This window comes from Stenella coeruleoalba, assembly GCF_951394435.1.
Source record: "Stenella coeruleoalba genome assembly, chromosome: 13".
In the NCBI taxonomy this organism is placed as follows: Eukaryota; Metazoa; Chordata; class Mammalia; order Artiodactyla; family Delphinidae; genus Stenella; species Stenella coeruleoalba.
In genome coordinates, this window is record NC_137159.1 from 70,845,548 (window position 1) to 70,858,932 (window position 13,385).

General features: G+C 45.5%; 1 protein-coding gene and 1 long non-coding RNA gene across 5 annotated transcripts in view; one reads left to right on the forward strand and one right to left on the reverse strand.

The window, feature by feature from the left end:
• Positions 1-13,385, reverse strand: part of EFR3B (EFR3 homolog B) — an 89,536-nt gene that overhangs the window by 70,041 nt on the left and 6,110 nt on the right. The gene's annotated exons all lie outside the window — the stretch shown is intronic.
• Positions 1,069-13,070, forward strand: LOC307196140. Its single transcript, XR_013831051.1, has 3 exons — positions 1,069-1,243; positions 10,289-10,404; positions 11,192-13,070. It is a non-coding gene; the product is annotated as an uncharacterized lncRNA (long non-coding RNA).

Here is a 13,385-nt window from a genome sequence, read left to right on the forward strand (position 1 = left end):
TCATCAGTGGTTACCTCCAGCGTGGGATGAGGAGATGAGGTAGCCACCAGTCACTCGTGGTTATTTAAACTAATCAAATTTAAAATTCAGTTCCTCGGACACACTAGCCACACTGTATGTGTTCAGTAGCCACAACTGGCTAGTGGCTACCTTACCGGACAGCGCAGATAAAGAACACTTGCATCCGACTTAGAGCCTTAGTTTTTAGTTGAATGTCCTCCCCCAACAAAAATGTTTTATGTACTCCTCACTTAATTTAAAATAGATATAATTTAAAATTTTTTCCCATTTTCTCTTCAGGGTGAAACACCTCACAAAGTCTGATGCGAATAATTTTCTGTTCAAAGATTTGGAATCCAAGAGTTTAAAACACACACACACAGAGGGACTGTTTTCTGTATTTGGTTCTTGCTGGAGCTGATTCAAGACCTGGCAGTCATCTCATTTATTCATGCACACACCAGGCATGCAACACAAATGCATCGAGTCCATTAGATGTAGATGAAGAAAAAATAATAATAAAACCAGGATGCGTGAGTCCCTGTCCTCTTGGGCATGGGTTCAAGCAGCCATAACAAAAGGACAAGTGTCACTTGAGTCAGAGAGCCAGCGTGCTGGGACGTCAGAGGGTGGAGGTGTCATTTCAGTCTAGGTGCTTCCCAATGGAAATGAGGTACAGATAATGTGTTGACAAAGAGGAGAGAGGAGGGCTTTCCAGGCAGTGGGAACAGCATCTGCAAAAGCTCGGAGGAGCGATGTCCAAGGGAGCCTTCTGAGAGAAGTCAGCGGGCCAGTCTGTCCAGGGCAGTGTGAGGGCAGCTGGGGTGTCAGGGAGGGGCCGGGTGGTGAGATGCCCTGGATGCCAGGCCAAGAGGGGAGAACTGTCATTATACTAACAGCCACGTCATCTTTGACTGTGCCTCAGAATGTGTAAGGAATCTACTTCCGGTGGATAGATGGATGGGGCGTTGCTGGGCGGCCACAAAGAATGTGACAGCCCTGGCAGAGGAGCAGGACGAGGCCTTGAAGTAGGAATGTCCAGCTGGAGGTGTGACAAACGTGGGGAAGTCACACAGGGTGAGTGTGCGACCCGGGTCGGCGGGGCGGGGCATATTCAGTCTCCAGCCCGTGGCAAAGCAGAAATAAATGGAAAGGGAAATCAGGAAGAAGCAGAGGCTTCTGATGGGTGTCTCACTGGCCCCAGAGCCAAGGAATGATATTTGGGATCAAGACCAGAGATGAGGTGAGTGGAACGCAGGCTAAGCTCGGCCTCCCTCCCTCCCTTTACACGTGAGGGCCACCAAACAGAGCTGACAGCTGAGGGGCAAGTGGAGGGGCTTTCTAGGGGCGACGATAGAGACAGGAATGGCCGGGCCTCACGGCATCTGCACAGCGCCCGCGATCACAGAGGGAGACGAGGATCCGGAGGGCACCGTGTCCCGGCAGTTTGAGCGGGGAAGGTGAGTTTCAAAAATTGAAAATGGTCAGGAGAGGAAAAAAGCAGCAAGAACTGAGAAGGCGAAGGCAAAGGGCTCAGTAATCAGGCCTCCACTGGTGACCTTCTGGACAGGTTTTCAGTAGAGGTGACCTTGGAATCTCAAATAGAGCGAGTCAAGTGGGGAATGATTACTAAGGGAAGAGGAGAGGCGTAATCTCAGCTTCCGTGATTGCGGGTTTAGAAGCACCAGAAAATATTATATGAAACACTGATTTAAAGATGACACCACCACCGGCAGTGCTTGGCTTGCTTCTGCCTGGGTCACGGGGACACGTGGCTTTGACAGGCTCAGCCTCCACCAGGTGTGAATAATGGACAAACTCCAGGCCGCTTCTACTATCAGAGGCAGCGTAGGCCCCCAGGCCACGCGGGTTAACTTCCGAAGCGGCCCTGAGACCTCCTGCTTCCAGTGTAGCCTCAGGACCCTGGAGGTATTCTGTAACTTTGATGATAGAATTACTGCTAACAGAGCATTGTTGGCATTTTATAATTTAATTGGTTCTCACTTTATAAACTTTGTTTATCAGTATAAGCAGTGTATTGTTTACATATATGGAAGGAAGTAATTTGTGGGCCTTCAAAACCCAGGGAATCCTAATAAATGAGATCAAGGGTGGGGTGGGGTGTGGTGGGAGGTTAATGCCTATATGCATGGCTGTCTGTAAGGTGTTCTGAGCTCATTGTGGGAATTCATTCATCTGAAATTTATCCATCGAATACCTACCACTTGGCATATTGAGGCATTCAATTTTTTTTTTTTTTAAGAACACATGAACCAGGGGAATTTCCTCGTGGTCCAGTGGTTAGTACTTGGGGCTTTCACTGCCAGGGCCCGGGTTCAATCCCTGGTCGGGGAACTAAGATCCCGAAAGCTGCATGGTGTGGCCAAAAAAAATAACCAAATTTAAATAAATAAAAAAAATAGAATAGGATTTAAAAAAAAAAAAGAACACAGGAACCGTTGGGGTAAGGTTTCCAGTGGATAACTCCCGCCCTCAAACAGTCTGCAGCATAGGGAGTAGAACCTATCCCATGAAAACAATAGAGTGCTTGAAATCTCACTGCTGATTTGGTTTAAGTTTGAAGCTAAGAACTGGAAACCAGGACTCAGGATTTATACCATGAATGCTTTCCCCATTCCCATAATATGTCCAGTTTCCTACTGTGGTCACCAGGCAGCCTATAAAAAGCAAGGTTACTCACCTCTAGCTTTCCAAATGAACACAGTATCAAATATAGAAACCAGAGGAAGCTTCATTGTTATGGAGCCAAAATGATGGAGAGCAAGTGTGAGTGCTTTAAATATACAGATGAACTAACAGATTTAAGACACAGACTCTTAAAGGCTAAGAGTCCAAGATCAATCATTCAAAAGGTCAAATATATAATCAGAGAATCTGTCACAGCATGAGCAGTGGTGATGGAACACAAAACAGGCACGCCCCAGAGCTGCTAAAAGATAAAGTCAGGACCAGGGTGACCATGGTGCCAGAGGGGACTTTCAGAAGCAACACTTTTGAAATGCAAATCAGAATTAGGAGCAAGCACCAGAATTCGGCAAAAAAAAAAAAAAAAAAAAAAAAAGCAAAACAAGTGCTAGGTTGAGCCACACTAAAAATGCCAAGTAAGCATCAGGCCAAGCACAGCCAAGACCCATTTTTAATGAGGCAGTTCTAGTGCGCATGGGCATACTGAGTATATACCTGCACGAGGAAGAAAGTCCCTCCAGCAGGTTCTGCCCACATTGAAAGAAGCAAAAAGCAGATAGTCTGAGAAAGCAGCTAAGCAGAGTGGGTCCTGAAAGCAGAAACCCAGCTGGCCAGGGACAGCTTCTTAAAAAGCTCTGAATGATGAGTGGAGATTGCGAGCTTCAAATCAGATCTTCAGCCTCTGGAGGGGTGGCTCTGTTACTGCTATGTTGTCATTAAAAAGGATCTGTTGATAGTAAAATACGTATTACAACCCCTCCTATTAACATCAACATCAGCTAACATTAAGCTCTCATTATGCATCAGGAACTGTTAAGAGGTTTGAATGAATTGTTTTATTCAATCCTCCCAATAGCACTGAGGTGGAATCTATGTCCCCATTTTACAGATGAGGAAAATGAGGCTTAGTACACACAGTTGAGAAACTTATCCAAAGTCACACAACTGTTACTTGGGGTAGTGGGATTCAAACCTAGGCCTATCTGACTATAGCATCTTCACACTTAACCCCAGGGCTGCAAAGGAGACACTGAGATTTATTCACTTCCATGTGCCATTGGAAAAAAAATCCATTTTTAGCTAGGGAGATGTAGGTCTTTGTGCAGAGATATCACAAACCAGCACATTATTAAGAAACAGGTGAATAATAAGGCCATTAAAGGCTATGCATTCTTAGGAGAACGACATCACTGCGAGGTCACAGAAGCCCCAAGGAGGAAATGGAAAAATCAATCCTGCGCACACACCCAGCTCTGCTCAGCCACCCTCCGTGCTGGTCCTGGTGCTGAGACGGGCACCAGCAGGCCTGGTCAAGCCAGGCTTTGTTCTGCCATTTAAGGTCCAACAAGAGTCAGCAGTGCCCATGGCAGTGCTCCAAAGGCCTTGCACCAGATGGCCCTCCTTACGAGCCCTCTGCCCCCTGCCCTGCCAGCACCATCAACCTCCCAGCTGCCAACGCCGGCCTGGACTTCCTGGGTCAGCTTCTTCCGCTCTCTGCTCAGCACAAGTTTTCTAGCAGCATGCGCTCCACCCAGCAGCTCTCAATGAGCACTTTTCCTGGGGTGCTGGGGACCTTGCTGGGCTTCGGGTGACAGCCCGGTGCTGGCTGGCACGGGTCCCTGGCTGTCTTCTGGCACACCAGCTGCCAGCAGTGCAAAACAGACCTGCGATTGTTTGCATGCATGTTTTCTTTCCCTGGGTTTCCTGCTGTCTTATTGCAATATAATTAACATGCAGTAGATGCACAGATCTTACCAGTTCAGTGCCTTGAGTTTCGACAACTGCCTATACACTTGTGTAACCACCACCCAAACAAGAGAGAGAACATTTGGGATGTCCCCAGAGAGTTACCCTTCCCAGTCAAGCCCCTCACCCAACCACTATCTGATTTCTAACTTCTATCATCACTGATTTGTTTTTGCATGTATTCTTGCCTAATCGTACCTAAAACATAATGAGAAGATGTTAGATAACCATCCACAGGCCTTTGATGGTGAAAAACATTTTGGATTATATTTAGTTCTGCCATTAAAACACATGCTCACTACACAAAACGTAAAAAAATACCAAATAGTTTTTTTGTTTGCTTTTTGTGTTTAAAAAAATTTTTTTTTAATTTTTATTGGAGTATAGTTGACTTACAATGTGTTTTTAATTAATTTATTTATTTATTTATTTTTGGCTGCGTTGGGTCTTCGTTACCGCGCCCGGGCTTTCTCTAGTTGTGGCGAGCAGGGCCTACTCTTCGTTGTGGTGTGCAGGCTTCCCACTGCGGTGGCGGAGCAGGGGCCCTAGGTGCGCACGGGCTTCAGTAGTTGGGGCATGCGGGCTCAGTAGTTGTGGCGCACGGGCTTAGTTGCTCCGCGGTATGTGGGATCTTCCTGGACCAGGGCTCGAACCGTGTCCCCTGTATTGGCAGGCAGATTCTTAACCACTGTGCCACCAGGGAAGTCCCTGACTTACTATGTTGTGTTAGTTTCAGGTGTACAGCAAAGTGAATTGGTTATACATATACATATATCCACTCTTTTTTAAGATTCTTTTCCCATATAGGCCATCACAGAGTATTGAGTAGTTTCCTATGCTATACACTAGGTTCTTATCAGCTATTTGTTTTATATATAGTAGTATGTATATGTCAATCCCAATCTCCCAATTTATGCCTCCCCCCCCATCCCCTGGTAACCATAAGTTTGTTTTCTACATCTGTAACTCTACTTCTGTCCAAATAGTTTTCATTTTTTGTTATTTTTTAATAAATTTATTTATTTTATTTATTTTCGGCTGCGTTGGGTCTTCGTTGCTGCGCGCGGGTTTTCTCTAGTTGCAGAGAGTGGGGGCTACTCTTTGTTGCCGTGCGCAGGCTTCTCATTATGGTGGCTTCTCTTGTTGCAGAGCGTGGACTCTAGGCACACGGGCTTCAGTAGTTGTGGCTTGCGGGCTCTAGAGCACAGTCTCAGTAGTTGTGGCGCACGGGCTTAGTTGCTCTGAGGCATGTGGGATCTTGCTGGACCAGGGCTCGAACTCGTGCCCCCTGCATTGGCAGGCGGATTCTTAACCACTGCGCCACCAGGGAAGCCCCCAAATAGTTTTGGAAAGAAAGTTTAAAAATCATCTGGGATCCTATCACTCAGAAATAACCACTGTTAGTATTGTAGAGGGTTTCTTTCAGGGCTCGTGTACCTGCATTGAGGACAGGCTGGCTTTCTAGCGTGGCATTAGCTTTTTTTATAAATAAATAAAGCTTGCTGCTGCCCTCAGAGCAGGCCACTTAGAGTTGCCTGTAGTGAGAGGCAGCTTCACCAAAAATCAACCTGCAATTTCAAGCGCCAACTCTTGTGGTTCATTTGGGGCCGACATCTGAATTCACTGCTTGTCTTCTGCAGAGGAATGTGTCTGGCACTTTTTTTCCCCACTGGCAGTCACATGACCTCTCCTGGTACCTCAGTTTCACTGCTCAGAAGGACAGCGTCTAGCTCCTTGAGACGCACCTTCCCCCACAAGGTGAATAATGCATTTGCCATTAAATCAGACCATTTGTAACAGAACCTCCAAATTTGATAATCATTCCTCCAGGCACTTTCACAAAAATGCAGCCACAGACCTGCCCTTGATATTATTCAAATTTTCTTCCTTTGAAAGATGGCACTTTAATAATATTCTTAATTTAAGTTGGAGTTTTCTAAAGACCCCAAGATTATGATGGTGTCAGTTTCTGGGTCTCCTTTTATATACACCCCAAGCAACAAGGTGACTAATGCTAGGTCATCAGCCTAGCCTTATTTATGCTCCAGAACTCTTTTTATCTTGCAGAACTCTGTACCCATTAAACAACTCTCTATATCCATCCCCTCAGCCCTTGCTGACCTCTATTCTATGAAGCTGACTACTCTAGGTACCTCATATAAGTGAAATCACACAGGGTCTGTTGTGTTGTGACTAGCTTATTTCACTTAGCATAACGTCCTCAGGGTTTATCCACTTTGTGGCATGTGTCAGGATTTCCTTCCTTTTTAAGGCTGCATAATATTCTTCTGCATGTATATACCACATTTTGTTTATCCATTCATCTGTCAAGATATAATTAGGTGGCTTCCACTTTGGGCCATTTTGCATAATGCTGCTATGAGCATGGGTGTACAAATATCTTTTTGAGGCCCTGTTTTCACTTCTTTTGGTATATATCTAAAGACAGAATTATTGGATCATACAGTAGTTCTGTTTTTAATTTTCTGAAAAACTGCCACAACGTTTTCCACTCCCACCGGCAGTGCACAAGGATCCCAGTTTCTCCACACCCTTGCCAACATTTGTTATTTCCTGTTTTTTTGGTAATAGCCATCCTAATCAGTGTGAAATAGTATCTCATTGTGGTTTTGATTTGCATTTCCCTAATAATTAGCGATACTGAGCATCTTTTCAGGTATTTGTTGGCCATTTGTATATTGTCTATGAAGAAATGTCTATTCAAGTCCTTTTCCCATTTTTAACCAAGTTGTTATTCTGTTGTTGAGTTGTAGGCATTCTTTATATATTCTGGATAGAAATCCCTTATCAGATATACGATTTGCAAATATTCTCTAGGTTGCCATCCTGTGGGTTGCCTTTTCACTCTGTTGATAGTATCCTTTGGTGCACCAAAGTTTTAAATTTTGATGTGGTCCAATTAATAATGGCATTTTAAACGAGTCCACTTGGACTAGAAGAGAAAACAGTGTTGGGAAAAAAACCCAGACCTCGTTCTTTTCTTAGTTGTGCCACTCAGTGAGCTGGATGACCTTGGACAAGGCATTTAATTTCTCTGAACTTTATTATCTTTTTTTTTTTTTGCATTACGTGGGCCTCTCACTGTTGTGGCCTCTCCCGTTGCAGAGCACAGGCTCCGGACGCACAGGCTCAGCGGCCATGGCTCACGGGCCCAGCCGCTCCACGGCATGTGGGATCTTCCCGGACCGGGGCATGAACCCGTGTCCCCTGTATCGGCAGGCGGACTCTCAACCATTGCGCCACCAGGGAAGCCCTGAACTTTATTATCTTTATATGAAAATTGGAGCGGGGAAAAGAACACTTAGCACACAGGATTTTTGTGAAATGTGAATGTACATAGGGCAAGAATCATAGCATCCAGCACTTGGAAGGCACACGCCTCTTATCCACGCCTACCCCAGCATACTTGTCAGGAGCATCGTTTCATTCCACAGGACCCCAGGACAGACACTGTTTGAATTAACAAAGGGATCATTACCTGGTCTTAACAGTGAGGAAATGGGTGCTTGGCCAGGTTACATAGAGAACCCAAGACCCCAGTGCCTACATCACCACTGGGATCTCCTGCTGTGGATGCACCCACAGTCCCTGCTGTCTCACCCACAGGACAGACCAGTCACCCCAACCCAGGTGCAGACGTAAGAACTGGGAAACCCTTCAAGACCATCCAGTCCGGCTCTCCCAACTTACAGATGGTGAACCTAAATCTGAGGGAGGTTGAGAATCTTGCCCAGATTCACACAGCAACAGAGCCTGAATCACCCTGACGGCCAACGCTCCCTCCCAGCGCAGAAATGAATGTCCTTGAGAAAACAGAAGGGAGGCCTTGTATGATGTCCAGCACCACCCACTCCTCTCCAGAACACTCAGCCCTGTTCTGCTCCGACAGTGTTGTCTGGGGGAGAAGAGGACATTCCCAGCAGTGCTAGGGAATATCTTTGGTGTGAAATTTCTCAAGATAGACAATCAGACATGTTTACTCTATTTAGCAGCCCCTGGGCCCAGGCCTGCTACAAGGACCACGCCCCTATCAGGGGTTTGAGGGAAGCAATGGGACGACCCTGGTATTTTTTCCCTTTTCTACTCTACCTGTATAGGAACCTCAGCCAAAGTCAGCACACCTGCTATTCCAGGTGCCCCCGAACTCTAGCCCTGAGACCAAAGGTGCACAAGGGTGCAGAGTGCTTTATCCAGGAACATTCTGGCCAAGTGCTTCAAGAAACAGACATTTCATTGCCTTTGCCTCAAAAGGCCTTTTCATCTTTCTTGTTTTGTGAAAGAATACTGCACAGACAATATGAATGGAAATCAAAATAAAGATTTACCCAGAATTATGCCACTAAGTAACCTTCCTTTTTGAAGAAAATGATCATAACATTTATTCCGAGCTCTACAAACCAAGAAAGAAATATGTAAGAATGACTCTCTAACTGCCCTAACCATCTCATTGGTAGGCCAAGTGGTTACCGCTCATCATTAACACCATTAAAGTCTGGAGGAAAAGCCAAATGGTCATATTCCGGCATATTCTTTATGCTCTACAAAGTTATGATCGATGCGGAAAGGCACCGTAAGATGGTAAAATATTATTGTCACTACAGGATTCTCTCTGTTCTTAGAGAGATTCCCCAGCCCACCATCACTGGTACCTTGGAAACTTGGGCTGCTAGGTATGTACCTATGGTTGGATGAATGACACATACAATTATTTTATAGTTCGATGCAAATATCTGAGGTCTTACTACATACCAAAGATCTTCCCTAGATGCTAGGAAAAACGAAGATTAAGGTAGAGGTTGTGTCCTCAAGAGGTTCACAGATCTAGTGTGTAAAGGAATAAATGACATTCAGTTTGATAAATACATGAAAAAAATAACAGCCAAGTATAAGATACAGTGGGGACACAAAGAAGGCTTGGGGAAGGCTGCACAGCTCTGGGTTTTTTCAGCATCCATCCTGTATGACTCAGCTCTCGGAACATACCTCCTGCACAAGTAGTAAGAAGCTAGGAGGTGCTGGGAATGCATCGCTTTATTACAAGCAGTGCCTTTCTAAGAGATCTTCATCCAAGGTCTTTATAAATGTTCTTGTAACTTAGGACTTATGATTTATAAATGTTATTTCACGTATTTGTCACCTGAAAAGAAAGTTGGGACATGGAGAGAAATTGTTCTGAATAGTTATGATGAAGCTTGGAGCCCTGCCAGGCTAAGAATCTAAGACTCCTGGTTCCCAGATGCTTGAATTTATCTGGGTCCTTCTGTAGGGTAATGAGAAAGTTGGCATTTGAGCCCAGGAATCCTAATTCTCAGATTTATAGGCAAACTACAGCATGTGAGTTAGGGCACTGAGCTTCAAAGTCCTCATCAGGCACCCATATTCCTAGACGTAAAGCCACAACTAAACTATGTACAATCTACTGAAAGACTCAGTTTGGAATTCTCTCGTGGTGAAATTTGCCATTTGGCATAAGGCACATGTAATCGCCATCAGGTACAAAAGCAGTGTTTTAATTTCACATGCAGTTCTGTGAACACTTGCTTAAGAGACAATGGAGAATGAACTTCAACCAGCTGCATGACCTTGGGCAAATTATCGGTCTTCTGAATCTCTGTGTCCCCAGCTCAACCACAGGTGTAATGACATCCACCACCAAAGGGTTGTTCTGAGTGGAGGTAATGAACAGAATGACACAGGATAAACATCGCTACATTTTAGTAATGCCTAAGAATGTAGCGTAGTCTAAGGACTTAGAGGAAGATGTCACACCTGTCCTCTTTGTGGTCTAAGAGATTTTCTCATCTTTCTGGTGCAGGGATGAGAGGGACACAGTCACGGCCCACCAATCTGTGCATGGTCCTCGAGGAGACAAGAAAGTGCTCGACAGAATCAGCGTTATGGTTGTCCCCGTTCAGGGTCCCCATCTGACAGGTAGGCTTCCCAGAGGCAGGGGCCCAGCTTGCCAATCCTGTAGCAGCTCTATGGTTTGATATTCTTATTATCAGACCCCTCTGTCTAAGGATTTTAACAAATACAGTCTAGATATGATATACTCATCCTTGTAAGCAGGGACTGTCACTGTTTCTGGAGAGGGCATGGCCTTGTCCGAGAAGCAACCACAAGAATTGCTCAGATGATGATAATATCCCCTTTCATAGGTATGATGTCCTATAACATAAATACATGTATGGGGACATTTTCTCATTACAAAGCAAACTATCCCCGTTTTATAGGGGAGGGAATGGGCTCAGAGAGAGAGGAAATAACTGTCCAGGGTCCTATGGCTAGAAGGTGGCCACTAGGGACTTGGACCACCGTCCCTCTCTAACACACACAGCTCAGTCCTAACCCCACATCTCAGAGGCAGCAATCACTGCTTCTAGGCTGGCTGGACCTGAAGATGTAGGGAAGGAGTTTTAATTCACAGACAAACTATCAGAAAAACAGAAGCTCCTCCTGTGAATGAAGGTCTCAGTCTCTGGGGTCCTTCTGGGTCCTCTAGGCCAAGCACTGACCATGGACCATGTTGTTAAGAACACTGCCAACAAGGCATGTGTGTGACTCAGTGCTGGTTGAATGACGGCCCCATCCGCCTGCCTGCCAGTCTCTCTCTCTGAGATGCACGCCCAAGCTCCCTTGTTTTTCATGCCACCACTGGTGCTTACGTTGTCTTCCGCTATTCTCCTGAATCCTCTCTTACTTACCTTTTCTCATCTAGGTCCCCCAGACTATTCCTGGGCCATTTCTCTCTCTGACAAAGCAAAACGATGATAAAGGAGGCGGAGAGGCTGCCAAGAGGCAGAGGCTCCAACCTGAAGCGAGCTCCCTGCTTCCCTGCTGGCGGGCCTGGGACCAACGAGAAGGCACATCCCCCTCAGCAGTTCATCCCTGACGCGCACACTCTCCTCTCTCCCCAAATTGACATGTGCCAGTCTCTGTGGTGCAGTGAGCTCTGCAAAGGAAAGACCCATGTTCTCTGAAATATTCAGAATATTCTAGGGACAGCATTGTAGGAGGGGGGTGAGTCCGCACTGTGGAGCTGGAATGCCGAGGTTCAAATCCCAGCCCAATCACATAACCGTGTAGCCACGGGTGGGTCACTAAAACCCTTAGCTCCTCAGTTTTCTCATTTCTAAAGTGAGAATAATAATTACCAACCCCTAGAATTTGGGGAGGATTAAATCAGTAAATACCTAAAAAGTGCTTAGAACGCTGCTTGGCACATAGCGGTGCCCAATGAATGGAAACGAAAGTAAGCGTAATTGTACTGTTATTCAAAACACAGTTAAGGCTGAAATACAGAGAGGGTCAGAAGTTATAAAGAGGTAAATTTCAGAAAAGACATCTAGCTCAGAATTCACCCATTCAACAAGGATGAATGAGTAGGTTTTTGAGCACCTACTCCATACCAGGCAGTGCTCTGTGCCCTAAAGATGCAGTGCGGAACACAGAGGAGAGGAATATTAGATTGTGGTCCATGGCTGTGCAGTGAATTAAAATAAGGCATGTGAACGAGAGGGACAGACAGCCCTCCCTGGATTGTGGAGACAGGAAGAGCTTCTCCAGGGAGCACACTCTCAAAAGACTCCCATTCATCCGTAGAAGGAGAAAGTAACATCCACAGCTGCGAAGCGGGGCAGGAGCCTCGGCAGGTCCTGGCTCATCCAAACCAGGAAGGAAGCCGACGGCAGAGCCCGTGGCAGTTTCAGGGAGGAATCAGAATCCACAGACTTGTATTTGGACCAGTGTTCATACTCTACAAACTGGGATACAGCTGATTAAGGGAACTATATTTTCAAAAGAAAAATCTAATTTAGGCCAATATTTTTGAAATATCTCCTTTTTAAGGAGGAACTCAGGGAGGAATTTCTTTCAGATCTTAGCATCTCAAAAAACTGTATTTGTCCCAGGCAATTGCATTTTTTTACAAGTTTTAAAGATGCTCTGAGTTTTGCAAATGACTTTTCTCCTCTTTTTTTGGCCTACAGGAAGCTCAAAACTGAATTTGTAACAGGGCTGATAGGTGTTTTTTCCCTGATACAACTTTATCTTTGGTTTTTTTTTTTTTTCTGTTTTACTCTTAGATTTTCTTTGCATTGATTGATTGATTGATTGATTGATTGATTTTTTGCGGTACGCGGGCCTCTCACCGTCGCAGCCCCTCCCGCTGCGGAGCACAGGCTCCGGACGCACAGGCTCAGCGGCCATGGCTCACGGGCCCAGCCGCTCCGCGGCATGTGGGATCCTCCCAGACCGGGGCACGAACCCGCGTCCCCTGCATCGGCAGGCGGACTCCCAACCACTGCGCCACCAGGGAAGCCCGATTTCTTTATTTATTGTAGCACAGGTGTGTGTGTGTAACATATATGCTCCATATCCTCTTTAGGATTAGTTAGATTATAATCAATTTACTGCTCTAGGTAATTTAGCACCTATTTCACAATAAACTATTTTTTATATCTGCTTACATAACCCACATTTTATGTACCATGGGAATTTTTTTTAAAGTTTCAGTTCACCTTATCCCCACCCAGTCCTACTGTTTTTTTTTTCTTTTTTTAAGGGGCAAACATCTTCCACTGCATATGCACAATTGTAACTGGTCCAAAGCCTTCTCACTCCTTAGGCTACTGCCTGCATCTTCAGCATCTATCTCCTCTTCTTTCCTTCATTTCCCCTCATCCCCCCACCCATTCTGCACAGTGCCCCCCAGTTTCATTTCTTTAAAACATTAATTGAGCAAATCAGCCATTTGACAGTTTTCAACTCTTCACCGGCTCCTATTGCTCATAGGGGTAAGTGAAAACTCCGTATCCTGACAAAATCTCCTACTCCATCACGTAATTCACCATCTAAACTGCCCAATCCCTGGCAGTTTCCCTAACTATCCCTGGACATGGCTTTTCTTTCCC